General features: G+C 34.9%; 1 protein-coding gene across 4 annotated transcripts in view; it reads right to left on the bottom strand.

Annotated features, from left to right (window-relative positions):
- Positions 1-12,118, bottom strand: part of LOC101896605 (uncharacterized) — a 193,609-nt gene that overhangs the window by 53,762 nt on the left and 127,729 nt on the right. For 2 of the 4 annotated variants that reach the window (XM_059127454.1, XM_059127455.1), the window contains exon 5: positions 1,624-1,883. The gene's annotated coding sequence lies outside the window, so the exon portion shown is untranslated. The remainder of the gene's footprint in view (positions 1-1,623; positions 1,884-12,118) is intronic. The other 2 variants (XM_059127453.1, XM_059127456.1) reach the window with 2 other exon arrangements.

Raw genomic sequence — 12,118 nt, 5'->3', positions numbered from 1 at the left:
CCATCGGCTGTCATGGAGGCCAACACCATCACCATGGCCGGCGCTTGAGTTCGGGTGGCCAACCGAAGGTGCACATTTGCAGCTGACCTCTTTGGCAAGTAAATACGATAATTTTGTTTGTTTACAAACTGCTGGACTACGAATGTTTATTCATCGGAGCGAAGAAAACCAAATTCGTCAGTTTACCACTTTCGGCCAAGCGAAGCAACTCTTTAGCTCTTTTGAGTCTATTTTCGTTCTGTTGCGGTGTAAGTTCTTGCATTTTCGAGCTCATTTTTCAATATTTGCCGAATGGAATATTGTTCAGCTCACGAGCCATTTTTTGACCACTGCGACGCGGTTTTCGGTCAAGTCGCTTCTTTACTTTTCGAACCATTTCTGCTGATGTTGCTTTTGCTGTTTTCTTCCGTCCACTTCCTTGACGTCGGGCTATGCTACCAGTATCACGTTAATGAGCGATGGTGAGAGACACAAAAGATTTATTCACATTTTAATGCTGAAGTGCCCTAACGATAACTACTTGTAGTTGTCCAGCCAAATATAAAGAAATCACACTATCACGCTTGAATTCCATCACGAATAACTTTTTTATCGGGAAATTTTTCACCAAAATGCTTTTGTACGCTTGTAAATTATATAATGAGCTGTCACTGAAATAATTTTAAGAGCTCTCGGACGAGAGGCTTGGAAAAGACAGCAGTCTAAAGTTGGTTGCATTTTTCATCTCATCCTGAATATCCTATGTGGCCATAAGGCTAAGGATATTAAAATATATGTTTTTGCATTGTAGCTCGAATTTTTCGGAAATTTGGAGAGATGGACCTTCATTGGTAACCAAGGTGGCCGCGTGAGGCGTTTGATTTTTTTTAATTTTTCATATTTTGATGCCACGTTCATAAATAGTTTTTTTGGTGTAAGTAGAGTTTGTGAATCCTACATATGGTGGTTATTTTCTTTCAGCTGCTAGATGCGTAAAAAGCAGTGTTATTATTTGGTCATCACTGATCTACACCCCCTCTAGTCTTGGGGCTAGGAGTACAATTATTTTTTACCAAACACTTGGGGAACTGTAGCTTATGCATCCATGCATTCCAATAAATCGACCAAATGTCCAACACAATCAAACATCAGACCATGCTTGGCAACATCAAACACAACACATCGCAAAATTGTAATCCACATTACGGTGTCATTGTCGTCGTCTTGGAATGGCATCTTAAATTTTTGTTTGTTTGTTGTTGTTGTTCACAAATATCGATGGAACTGCAAAATTCAATCGACCAGAAACGGAATTTAGTCCTTAAATGGTTTTCGGAAAGAAGATACACATGTTTGCTAATAAACAAGTTGACGAACCGTAAAAATTACTCCGCAAACACACACAAACACAGGCATCCCGTCACACACACATATACGGACATACACACAAACGTGTATGGCAACAACAGCAAACGAATGATGGATGGATGGATGATGGCTTGTGATATGAGTATTGTGACTGTCTGTTATGATGTTGTTGCTGGGGTAACATATGTGTTTGTAAGTACCATACATGTATGTTGTATGTCTAAGTGTATTGTCTGCAAACAACAAATGAAAAGTTCTTCATCGATGTCGTCTTACCTTTTTTTTTTGCTTTTTTTGTTGCTCCCCAATTACAATTAAATTGAATTTTCCCTTAAATTTCAATTTTATTTAATCAAAGTGGAATTGTTTTTGTCCTTTGCTAGGTCCTTCCACTTTCTCCCTTGATTTTACCTTTTCTTTGATATTTTTGATTTAATTGTGGGAAGTTTTCCAATTGATGACTGATTCTGTGGAATTTTTTTCGTTTCTAAGTAATTTTCAGGAATTTCCTTTACCAGTTCCTTATGCCCGTCAATCTGCAATGGAAGAAGAGAGAAGAGAATTTCAATGATAATGTATGAAAATGTTTTTTGTGTGTTAGTATTAAGTTTATTTGGATTATGAAAATATTGACTTTTTGCATAGATCCTCTCTTTATGAAATAATTTTATTCAAATCTAGTTAATAATCTCATTGAGTTTATTAGATTTCATTTTCCTCTACTTTTTTTGGAAGTCAAATAAGAATCCATTGATATTTAATATTTGATTTGTGAGTTTGTGTAAATATTTTCACAGATTAAAAATTGATTGGCTTTGATATGTCAGGTATCATAATTTAAAGAAAATTGTTATTCCTAGAAATATTTTTTTTTTTAGGCTATTATTTTATTATATTGAGCTGTAATCCCAAATGTAACAGGGGCTGAATCTATATATCAAAAATAAGTTACGTTGTGTTAATAATTGATGTTCTCTGGAAGTAGTGATTTTGTTTCCATAAATTTCATGACGTCAATACCAAGGTTTATATATACTTGTCTCTGGATGTGCCATTACCAAAATGTGGACCAACATGACCCATATTTTGAGCTAATGATTTTACATGTACATTGGCCTGTATCAAAGTTTAAAGCTCTTTCTTACATTTTGCGAAGAATAGAGCAAATTATTAGAGGCCCTTCGTGTATCGTTAAGTCTACGTATAAAATGACCCCCAAAAATGTCGGTGTCCCTTTTGGGACGATGATCTACTTAAGATTTCCCAATGCCCAGATCAGCTATTGCACATTGAATTATTCAAAATGTGGACCACTTGTGGGGGAGATATCAGAAGGAGTGAGCCAATATACAAGGTGAGATGAAAAAACTGCAACCAACTTCAGACTGCTGTCTCGTCCGACAGCGTTTAAAATTATTCCAGTGACAGTTCATTATATTGTTTACAAGCGTCCAAAAGCATTTTGGTGACAATTTTCCAAAAGAAAAAGTTGTTCGTGATGGAATTCAAGCGTGATAGTGTGACTTCTTTATATTTGGCTGAAAAACCACAAGTAGCCACCGTTAGAGCACTCCAGCATTTAAATTTGAACACATCTTTTGTGTCTCGTACCATCGCTCGTTACTGTAATACTAGTAGCTTGCCCGACGTCAGAGAAGTGGACGGAAAGAACGGCAACATCAGCTGAAATGGTTCGGAAAGTAAAGAAGCGAAAAATGGCTCGTAAGCTGAACGTATCGCAATATTCCATTCGACAAATATTAAAAAAAAGAAGCTTGGGGTAAAGCCAATTCCAAAAAGTCCAAGAACTTACACCCCAACCGAAAGAAAATATCCTCAAAAGAGCTAAAGAGAGCTGCTTCGCTTGGCCGAAAGTGGTGAACTGCCGAATTTGGTTTTCTCCCATGAGAAAACATTCGTTGTCCAGCAGTTTGTAAACAAACAAAATGAATGATGATCGTGTTTACTTGCCAAAGAGGTCAGGTGAAAATTTGCACCTTCGGTTGGCCACCAAAACTCAAGCGCCGGCCGTGGTGATTGTGTTGGCCCCCAAAACAGCCGATGGTCGCTGCTCGCTCTCCGCCTGTATTAATCAATCGTGACATCAGAATAAATGACGAATATTATCGTGAAAATATTCTGGTGGGTGTATTAAAGCCTTGGGCACGCAAACATTCTGGCCGTAGACCCTGGACATTCCAACAGGACTCAGCACGCGCCACCCAAGAATTGTAACAAAATGAGGTTCCTCGCTTCATTTCCAGAGCACAATGATCACCAAAATTTCAGGATACCAATCCGTTGGGTTATTGTGTTTGGAGTAGTTTGGAAAGCAAGGTTGGCACTAAAAAATACCAAAGTGTCGATCACCTCCAGCAAGCACTTCTCCGGTAATGGGCCAAAATACCATTGGCCTTTTGAAGGCCATAATTCGTGCCAAAGGTGACCAATTCGAACAAATTTAAAGTTATTCTAAAATTTTATTTTTTTTTTAAAAAATGAAAAATTATGGCTTTTGACTTCGTTGCAGTTTTTTTTATCTCACCCTGTATATGTTTTATCCGATTTGGTGTTTAAGTCCCTCACATGCGTAATATGTAGTCCACAACAATAATCTTTGGTACCGGATAGCAGATACAGCCCAAAAATACCTCTGCCAAATTGTGTCAAGATCGATTCAGATTTGGATATTGCTCCCATATATGTTTCATCCGATTTGGTGTTTAAGACCATTACATTCGTAACACACATTCGACAACAATGATATTTGGTACCAGATATCTTATATAGCTCGAAATAACCTCTGCCAAATTTTATCAAGATCGGTTCAGATTTGGATATGGAATATGGGAGCTATATATCTTCAACTGATTTCGGGTTAATTGTGCACCAAAAAGCCAATATTTGTCAAAAAGTCCTGAATTTTGGTTCATCCGACCGAATTAAATCTGGAAGCAAGTACAATTAATTTGGAGAAAATTGGTTTAGATATAGCTATAGCTCCAATATATATGTTTCATCCGATTTGGTGTTTAAGGCCCTCACATTCATAATATGCATTCGACAACAATGATAGTTGGTACCAGATATCCAATAGAGCTCGGAAATACCTTTGCAGATTTGGATATAGCTCCCAAATATATCCTTAATCCGATTTCAGGTTTATTGTGCAAATAATGGCTAATATCAGACCAAATGGATTGAGTTTCGGGACGTACGTTTTCATTTGGTGGAACTCGGCTCCGATATATATATTTTTACTATAATCGTTCTCGAAGTGTGAATCTATAGCAATTCTATTTGGTATAAAAGATTAAAATGTCTACGTCAAATTTAGTGAAAATCGATTCAGAATTGGATCTGCCCCCTATATATTAGTTCCGCCAAATTATAGCTGCCCTAAAGCCAAATGTTGATAGATGCTACAAATTACTTCAAATAAATTATTTTGTTACGGGAGCTCTACTAAATATGCGTAGTGGTGTAGGGTATCATATAGTCGGTCTTGTTCGACTTTTGACTTTTCCTTACGGGCTTAAGTTATGCAGTCTTGGGGGAATTTAATGTCTAATGTATCGAATTCCAGTTTTTATTTGAAGCTAATAAACCGTCAGACTCATTTTACTGCTAAGAGCCCGATTGTACTTTTTGCTCTCTTTTAAATTGTTTTTTTTTTACTAATTCGTTCCAAAAAAAATCCAGCCCATAAAAACAGGCGACTTGTAATAACAACCCTAAGTCGCTTAACGATTAACAATTAAATCCATAATAAATTAAAGCACAATTAAACCTTTGCAAAATTCAATTAAAGTTATTGTTAATATTTCTCTTTTATTAATAATGTCATGGCTCATTGGTGTTTGTGATTTCGCTTACACATTGTACACACAACACACACACACATGCTTCTTTGATCTACTAAACTATTGATAGATTTATTTGTTTATTTATTTTTTCAATTGATTGTTTTTTAATTTCACATTTTTTTTTTGTTTAAATCTCTCCATTTGCCAGACAATGTAACGGCTTGTTATTAAATGGATTTGTTTTATTACCAACAGAAATTGTGCAAATATTGATTCTTTTGTCTGTAGACCAATACAATAACAATAACAAAAGCAACAACAGCCGTAATGACACCAACAACAACGATTACAATTGTTTTGCGGCTAGACAAGGTCATTTGGTAGTTAGTTGTTGGTTGCATTTTTTTCTTTTCTTTTTTTTTTTTGTTTTTTGATAAAAGAAATAATTTTAAACTCCGGTTCGGAGTTTTGATCATGAAATTCATGTTGTTGTTTTTTTTTGTGTTTTGTATCTGAATTTTCGATTGTCATGTTTTTATTGCATTCTTTTATGGCATATTTTACTGTTCGGTTGGTTGTATTTTTAATTTTAATTGCCATTGAATCGACATGAACGTGATATAATTTAGACAAGACATGCTGGGGTTTAAATACGTAAGAAAAATAAAAACAACAAAAAATAATTAAATAAATTAAAAGGTCATTTAATTACAAAAATTAAATTTAAGGTTACTTTAGGTGTTGTGTATTTAATTTTGAAGTAGCCATTAAAACAAATGAAGAATAATAAAAAAAATTCCGAATTAGCATGGTCTAGAGAAGCAGAGAATCTTGCGAGGGAGATTTAATGATTTTTTATCTACTAAAAAATCGAAAGTTTGATTTTGGCCTTTATGTGCTTATCAACTACTCCGATGATTTTTATGATGTATATAATGTTAGAAAAGATTACGATTTTGCTGTCCATCAAAGAAACAATTTTGGAAATAAGTGATCGTAGTTATATTTACATCGTTTTGCATAACTATGCGATAACCATTTTCAAGCCGTGCAGAATATTATAAACTTAAAATGTAGCCTCAATGCATCAATATTGCCAAGAAACCTGAAGCCTTTTCCGACTTTACGCCTGAAAGTCAAAAAATCGTTCTAGTCAGAAAATGTGAAAATAATAAATATGCTATGCAAAATATTACTGAAAAAAGAAAATTAGTTCGGAATTTATGAGCTATATGTACAAATTACCACAAATGTACCCCAAATGCAATCCGAAAAAAAAGTGTCATGTTTAGGTCACTTTGCGTTGTAGACTATCAAAACGCCGATACTATTTTCGCTCTACTTTCATCATATACCGGTGTATTTAGCAAGACTAAATCCGCTCTTCCATATGGCCCTATGTAAAGTTATAGTCCCATATTCGGCATTGGGACGTCGTTAGTCATGTTTTCCTGTCATGTTTGCAATTTTAAATTTGAAGTTGGTGCTGCTATTTTCAAAGATTTTGTTTTTCCGCAGAATGAAGAGTTTTGAATTCTTCGTTCTTGAAAAAATATTCTGCAAAAATCAGTATCTTTATCCATAGTCCTTGTAAAATAATATTTAAAAATACCAATATTTGATTTGTTAAATCTTGATGAAATATTCATAAAAAATATAACTTAAATACGGCTTTAAAATATTCTCTTTTGGTCTGTTGGTCTATTTTACCAAGGAATAATATTTAAAAAATCCATTTTAGAAAATATCACATGAAAAATAAAAATTTAAAAAGATCCAACATGTTTGATCCTTTACATTCGAATAAATATTCTTTAAATCCTCATTGTTAGTACTTGAAAAATATTTTTAAAATACGAAACTTGAAAAAAAATCCGGTGAATAATGTACCTAAAATTGTCAAAATGCCGAATATAGGGAGGTAAAGATATATGGGGCCTATACGAAGACCTGGACCTGCATAGACAATTTTCTGACATAGATTGTAGTTCCCATGACGAACTCAAAATACGAAATTTGAAACAACTCCAGTGAAAATGTCCCAAAATTTGCCAAAATATCGAATATCGGGAGGTACGGTTGTATGTGGACTATACTATATCATATACCTATATAGATATTTCTCTTCCAGGGAGTAAAGAGCTTGGAAAGAACTTCCGAATTTATAGACAATTCCATTGAAAAATGTATCTAAAACCATCAAAATACCAAATATAGGGAGGTACCGTTATATGGGGGATATTCGATATCGTGGACCTATACAGACAATAGCGATCCATGGGGGTAAAGTACTCAATCCTTTCGTGAATTTTCAGACAATTCTGTTGAAAAATGTGGGTAAAATCATCAAAATACCGAATATCGGGAGGTATAGTTACATTGGGGCTATACAATATCGTGGACCTATATAGACAACTCTCTTCCAGCGGGTAATGTACTCAAAAGGAACTCTGTTCTTATTTTCAGACAATTCCATTGAATATTAAAAATACCGAATATCGGAAGGTACAGTTATATGGGGGCTATACGATATCGTGGACCTATATAGACAATTTTTTCAGGTGGTAAAGTAGTCACGAAGAACTCTTTGTGAAGAATTTCAGACAATTCCGTTGGAAAATGTGGCTAAAATCATCAAAGTACTCAGGGGGTAAAGTACTAAGAAAGAACTCCTTGTGCGAGTTTTCAGACAATTCCATTGGAAAATGTGGCTGAACTCATCAAAATACCGTTGTACGGGGGCTATACGATAACGCAGACTGATATAGCCCGTCTTTGAATTTTACCAGCCTGCAGACAAAAGACCGATCTGTGGAAAATTTTAGTTTCCTATCTTTATTCGTTTTGAATCTAACGCGATTACAAGAGACGAACAGACGGACGGACGGACAGGGCTAAATCGTCTTAGAACTTTACGTTGATCAAGGGTATATATACTTTAATATGTCTAAAATTATTATTTCTGTGAGTTACACACGGAATGACGAACTTAATATACCCTCCATATTATGTATGGTGTAGGGTATAAAAAAATCGGCGTGAAGAAAAATACTCCTAAGCCTAGGCCCACCCTTCAATATATCCCCATATTTGGCAAATTAAAGACATTGACCATGTTTTCCTATCCTACAGATTTCCTATTTTACAGGTCTTAATTTTCTGCAGGGTGAATAGTATTGGATTGTAACATAAAAAAAAAATATTTTTTTTAAATCCATAATTTTGTCTATTCGTCCTTAAGAAAAGATTTTTCATCTTTTGTCCTTGAAAAAATACTATAATAATAAAAGTAATATATTTAAAAAAATCAACATTTTTGATCATAACTCATCGAATAAATTTTTATTCGGCTCGAGGTCAGTAGAATAAAAATCAATTCATTTTATTTCCAATATTTTGATCAGCATCGATGATCATCATCAGGCATTAAAAATTGGTTATATTTTGAAGACAATTTTACTACCACATTACCTTGAAGAGATTTTCAGACAGAGATTTTTCAGAGAATTGTGTCCAAAGGTCAACTAAAACCCTATACAGGGTGAGATGAAAAAACTGCAACCAAATTTTAGACTGTCGTCATTTCTGAGACATTCATCCGTCAGCTGTTAAAATTATTCCAGTGACAGCTCATTATATTGTTTACAAGCTTACAAAAGCATTTTGGTGGGAATTTTCCTGAAAAAAGTCATTCGTTATGGAATTTAAGCGTGACAGTGTGATTTCTTTATATTTGGCTGGAAACCCACGGAAAGAAACTAGACTCAAAAGAGCTAAGAGTTACTTCGCTTGCCGCAAGTGGTGAACTGCCCAATTTGGTTGTCTCTGATGATAAAACATTCGTTGTCCAGCAGTTTGCAACCAAACAAAATGATCGTGTTTACTTGCCAGAGAGGCCATCTTGCTAAGAGGCCAGCTGTTGGCCACCAGAACTCAAGCGCCGACCATGGTTATGTTGTGAGCCGCCATAACAGCCGATGGTCGATGGTCGCTCTCCGCTCGTATTATTCGACCTTGTCATCAGAATAAATGCCGAATATTGTCGCGGAAATATTCTAGAGGGTGTATTTAAGCCTTGGCACGCAAACATTTTAGCCACAGACCTTGGACATTCCAACAGGACTCAGCACGCGCCACCCAAGATTTATTACAAAATAAGGCTCCTCGCTTCATTTCCAGTGCACAATGGCCACCAAAATCTCCGAATACCAATCCGTTGGACTATTGTGTCTGGAGTATTTTGGAAAGCAAGGTTGAAACTAAAAATACCAAGGTGTTTATCACCTCTAGCAAGCGCTTCGCCGGGAATGGGCCAAAATACCGCTGAGCAACATTCGGGCAGCTTGTGACGGTTTCATTGGCCGTTTGAAGGCCATTTCCGACATTTTTTGCTTTCACTAAATAAAATTTTAGAAATAAAATGTCAAAATTATTTCGTTTGACTTTGCTGTAGTGCTTTTTATCTCACCCTGTATTAAAAATCATTTTTGAACAATATTTCTCGAATAAATATTCTTCAAAAACTCTTTTTATTTAATTTGACTTGAGGTCAGTAGAATAAAAAACAATTCATTTTGTTTGTGTAAATGAATCGCTATAATCATCAGGTATTGAACTTTCTTTATATTCTTCAGAGGTTTTCAGAAAGATATTTTTCTGAAAATTAGGCCCAAAGGTCAACTAAAACCATATAAATATTCTTTAAGAACGTTACAATTTTTTGTCTTGTCGATCTAATCTTAAAAAATGGACTGTTAGTCCTTGAAAAAACATCTTTCTAATATTACATGAAAATATTCCAAATATTTTTAATACTAGTTTTGGTCTGGAATATTTCAAAAAATTTCTTTTGAAATTTGTAATTCTTACAAAAAATCAAAATTTTGAGAATTCTTAAAAAATTAAAATTTTGCTTCTACTAGTCCTCATAGAAACTTCAAAAATCCATGTGTGTTGGTTGCAAATTGTTCGTTAAAAAACAAATTCATTTGTTTTTAAAATGTGTTTTTTTCTTTAAGCCAGGGCTCAGATAGTGCTTGAAAAAGTGTGTTTTAATATATTCACGTTTGGTTTTTTTTCGTCCTTGAAAAAAATTAATAAATATTTTTTTCGTAATTGTTTTTTTTTTAACCATCATCACTTTCGATTTTAATTGTTTTTGTGTGGTTTATATGAATTTTGTTCCGACCTAACGTAATAGCATTTTTCATGGTCCACATTGATGTTGTTTTAACAACCCGTTTAAATTTCTTGTGTAAACATTCTACATTCTACAAGTTGTTGATATTTTATAAATACTCCGCATATTTAGGTATGTACATATTTATTACTTCATTTTGATTTATAAATAGAAGCCCTTTAAAAACATTTTCGTAATTCATACATGCCATAACGATTTGAATACAATTATCCCTTTCTTAGATTAATTCCCTTGTTTTTATTTCATTTTTCATGGCATTTTACATGCCTTTGCTTACGCCCTAGCTCTTTACCTCCCTCCCTTCCCTGGAGGGCTAATCCTATGTACATAAAACGCACAATAAATGCAAACAAATAAAAAATTTTTGCGACGTGTTTTAAAACACAGAGATTTCAAAAATTTACATATTTTTCATATTTTATAGGCAAGGCAAGATGAGGTTTTATTGGGCGACCAATGGGACAATAGGACAGACAGGGATATAAATAGGAGCACGTATAAGAGAAAAGAGAGAGGGGGAAGGATTTGCAGAAATTTCATCAAATCCATAGAAATTTTCTTTATGAAATTTAGATTTATGTATTAAAACATATTTACATTTATGGAATGCTGTAGAATGGTGGTGGTCTGTGGGAAGATGAAAGGGTGGCCAGGTTATCAAAGGTTTATTTGAAATATTTTATTGGAAAACATTGCGGCCCACGATGTAGGAGTGCCTGGAAATTCCCAGGGAAACAATGAAATATTTGATGTACACATGGAAATTAGGTCGAAATTCCAGTTACTACCTTGTAACATGAATACAGTGGGTGGCAAAATTGATGATTATTTTTCAATTTATAAACACATTTTAATAAAATATTTAAAGTTATAAAGTATCAGTCGGTTTTGCCGACAGATGCATACCCTCAGCTAATGCTCGATTATTTAAATATATTTTAAATTCTGTAATGATTATTCAAATAGTTGACCCTCTATGGAGTAGGAAAGGAACCTTTCGCAACGTGCCAGAAAACAGCAACATCAGCAGAAATGGTTCGAAAAGTAAAGAAGCGACTTGACCGACTTGACTGCAAATATTGGAAAATGAGCTCAGGGTTAAGTCATTGAAATTCCAAAAAGTTCAAAAATTTACACCGCAAGGGAAAGAAAATAGGCTCAAAAGAGCTAAAGAGTTTCTTCGCTTGGCCGAAAGTGGTGAAATGCCGAATTTGGTTTTCTCCGTATCCGATGAGAAAACATACGTTGTCCAGCAGTTTGTAAAGAAACATAATGATCGTGTTTACTTGCCAAAGAGGTCAGCTGAAAATACGCACGTTCGGTTGGCCACCAGAACTCAAGCGCCGGCCATGGTGATGTAGTGGTGTGAGCCGCCATAACAGCCGATGGTCACTCTCTGCTCGTAGTAATCGACCAGAATAAATGCCGAATATTATCGCGATTCTGGAGGGTGTATTAAAGCCTTGGACACGCAAACATTTTGGCCGCAGACCTTGCACATTCCAACAGGACTCAGCACCATCGCACCCAGCACATGCCACTCAAGAATTGTTACAAAATGAAGTTCCTAGCTTCATTTGCAGCGCACAATGGCGTAACGGTTTCATTGGCCGTTTGAAGACCATAGGTGACCAATTCGAGCAAACCTAAACTTATTCTAGAATTTGATGCTATTTCCGACATTTTTTGCTTTCATTCAGTAAAATTTAAAAGAAAATGTAAAAATCATGGCGTTTGACTTTGTTGCAGTTTTTTATCTCACCCT

Source organism: Musca domestica, unplaced genomic scaffold (genome assembly GCF_030504385.1).
Source record: "Musca domestica strain aabys unplaced genomic scaffold, Musca_domestica.polishedcontigs.V.1.1 45, whole genome shotgun sequence".
NCBI classification, from domain to species: domain Eukaryota; kingdom Metazoa; phylum Arthropoda; class Insecta; order Diptera; family Muscidae; genus Musca; species Musca domestica.
Note: the sequence above shows the minus strand (reverse complement) of the source record. Positions and strands in the feature narration are given on the sequence as shown.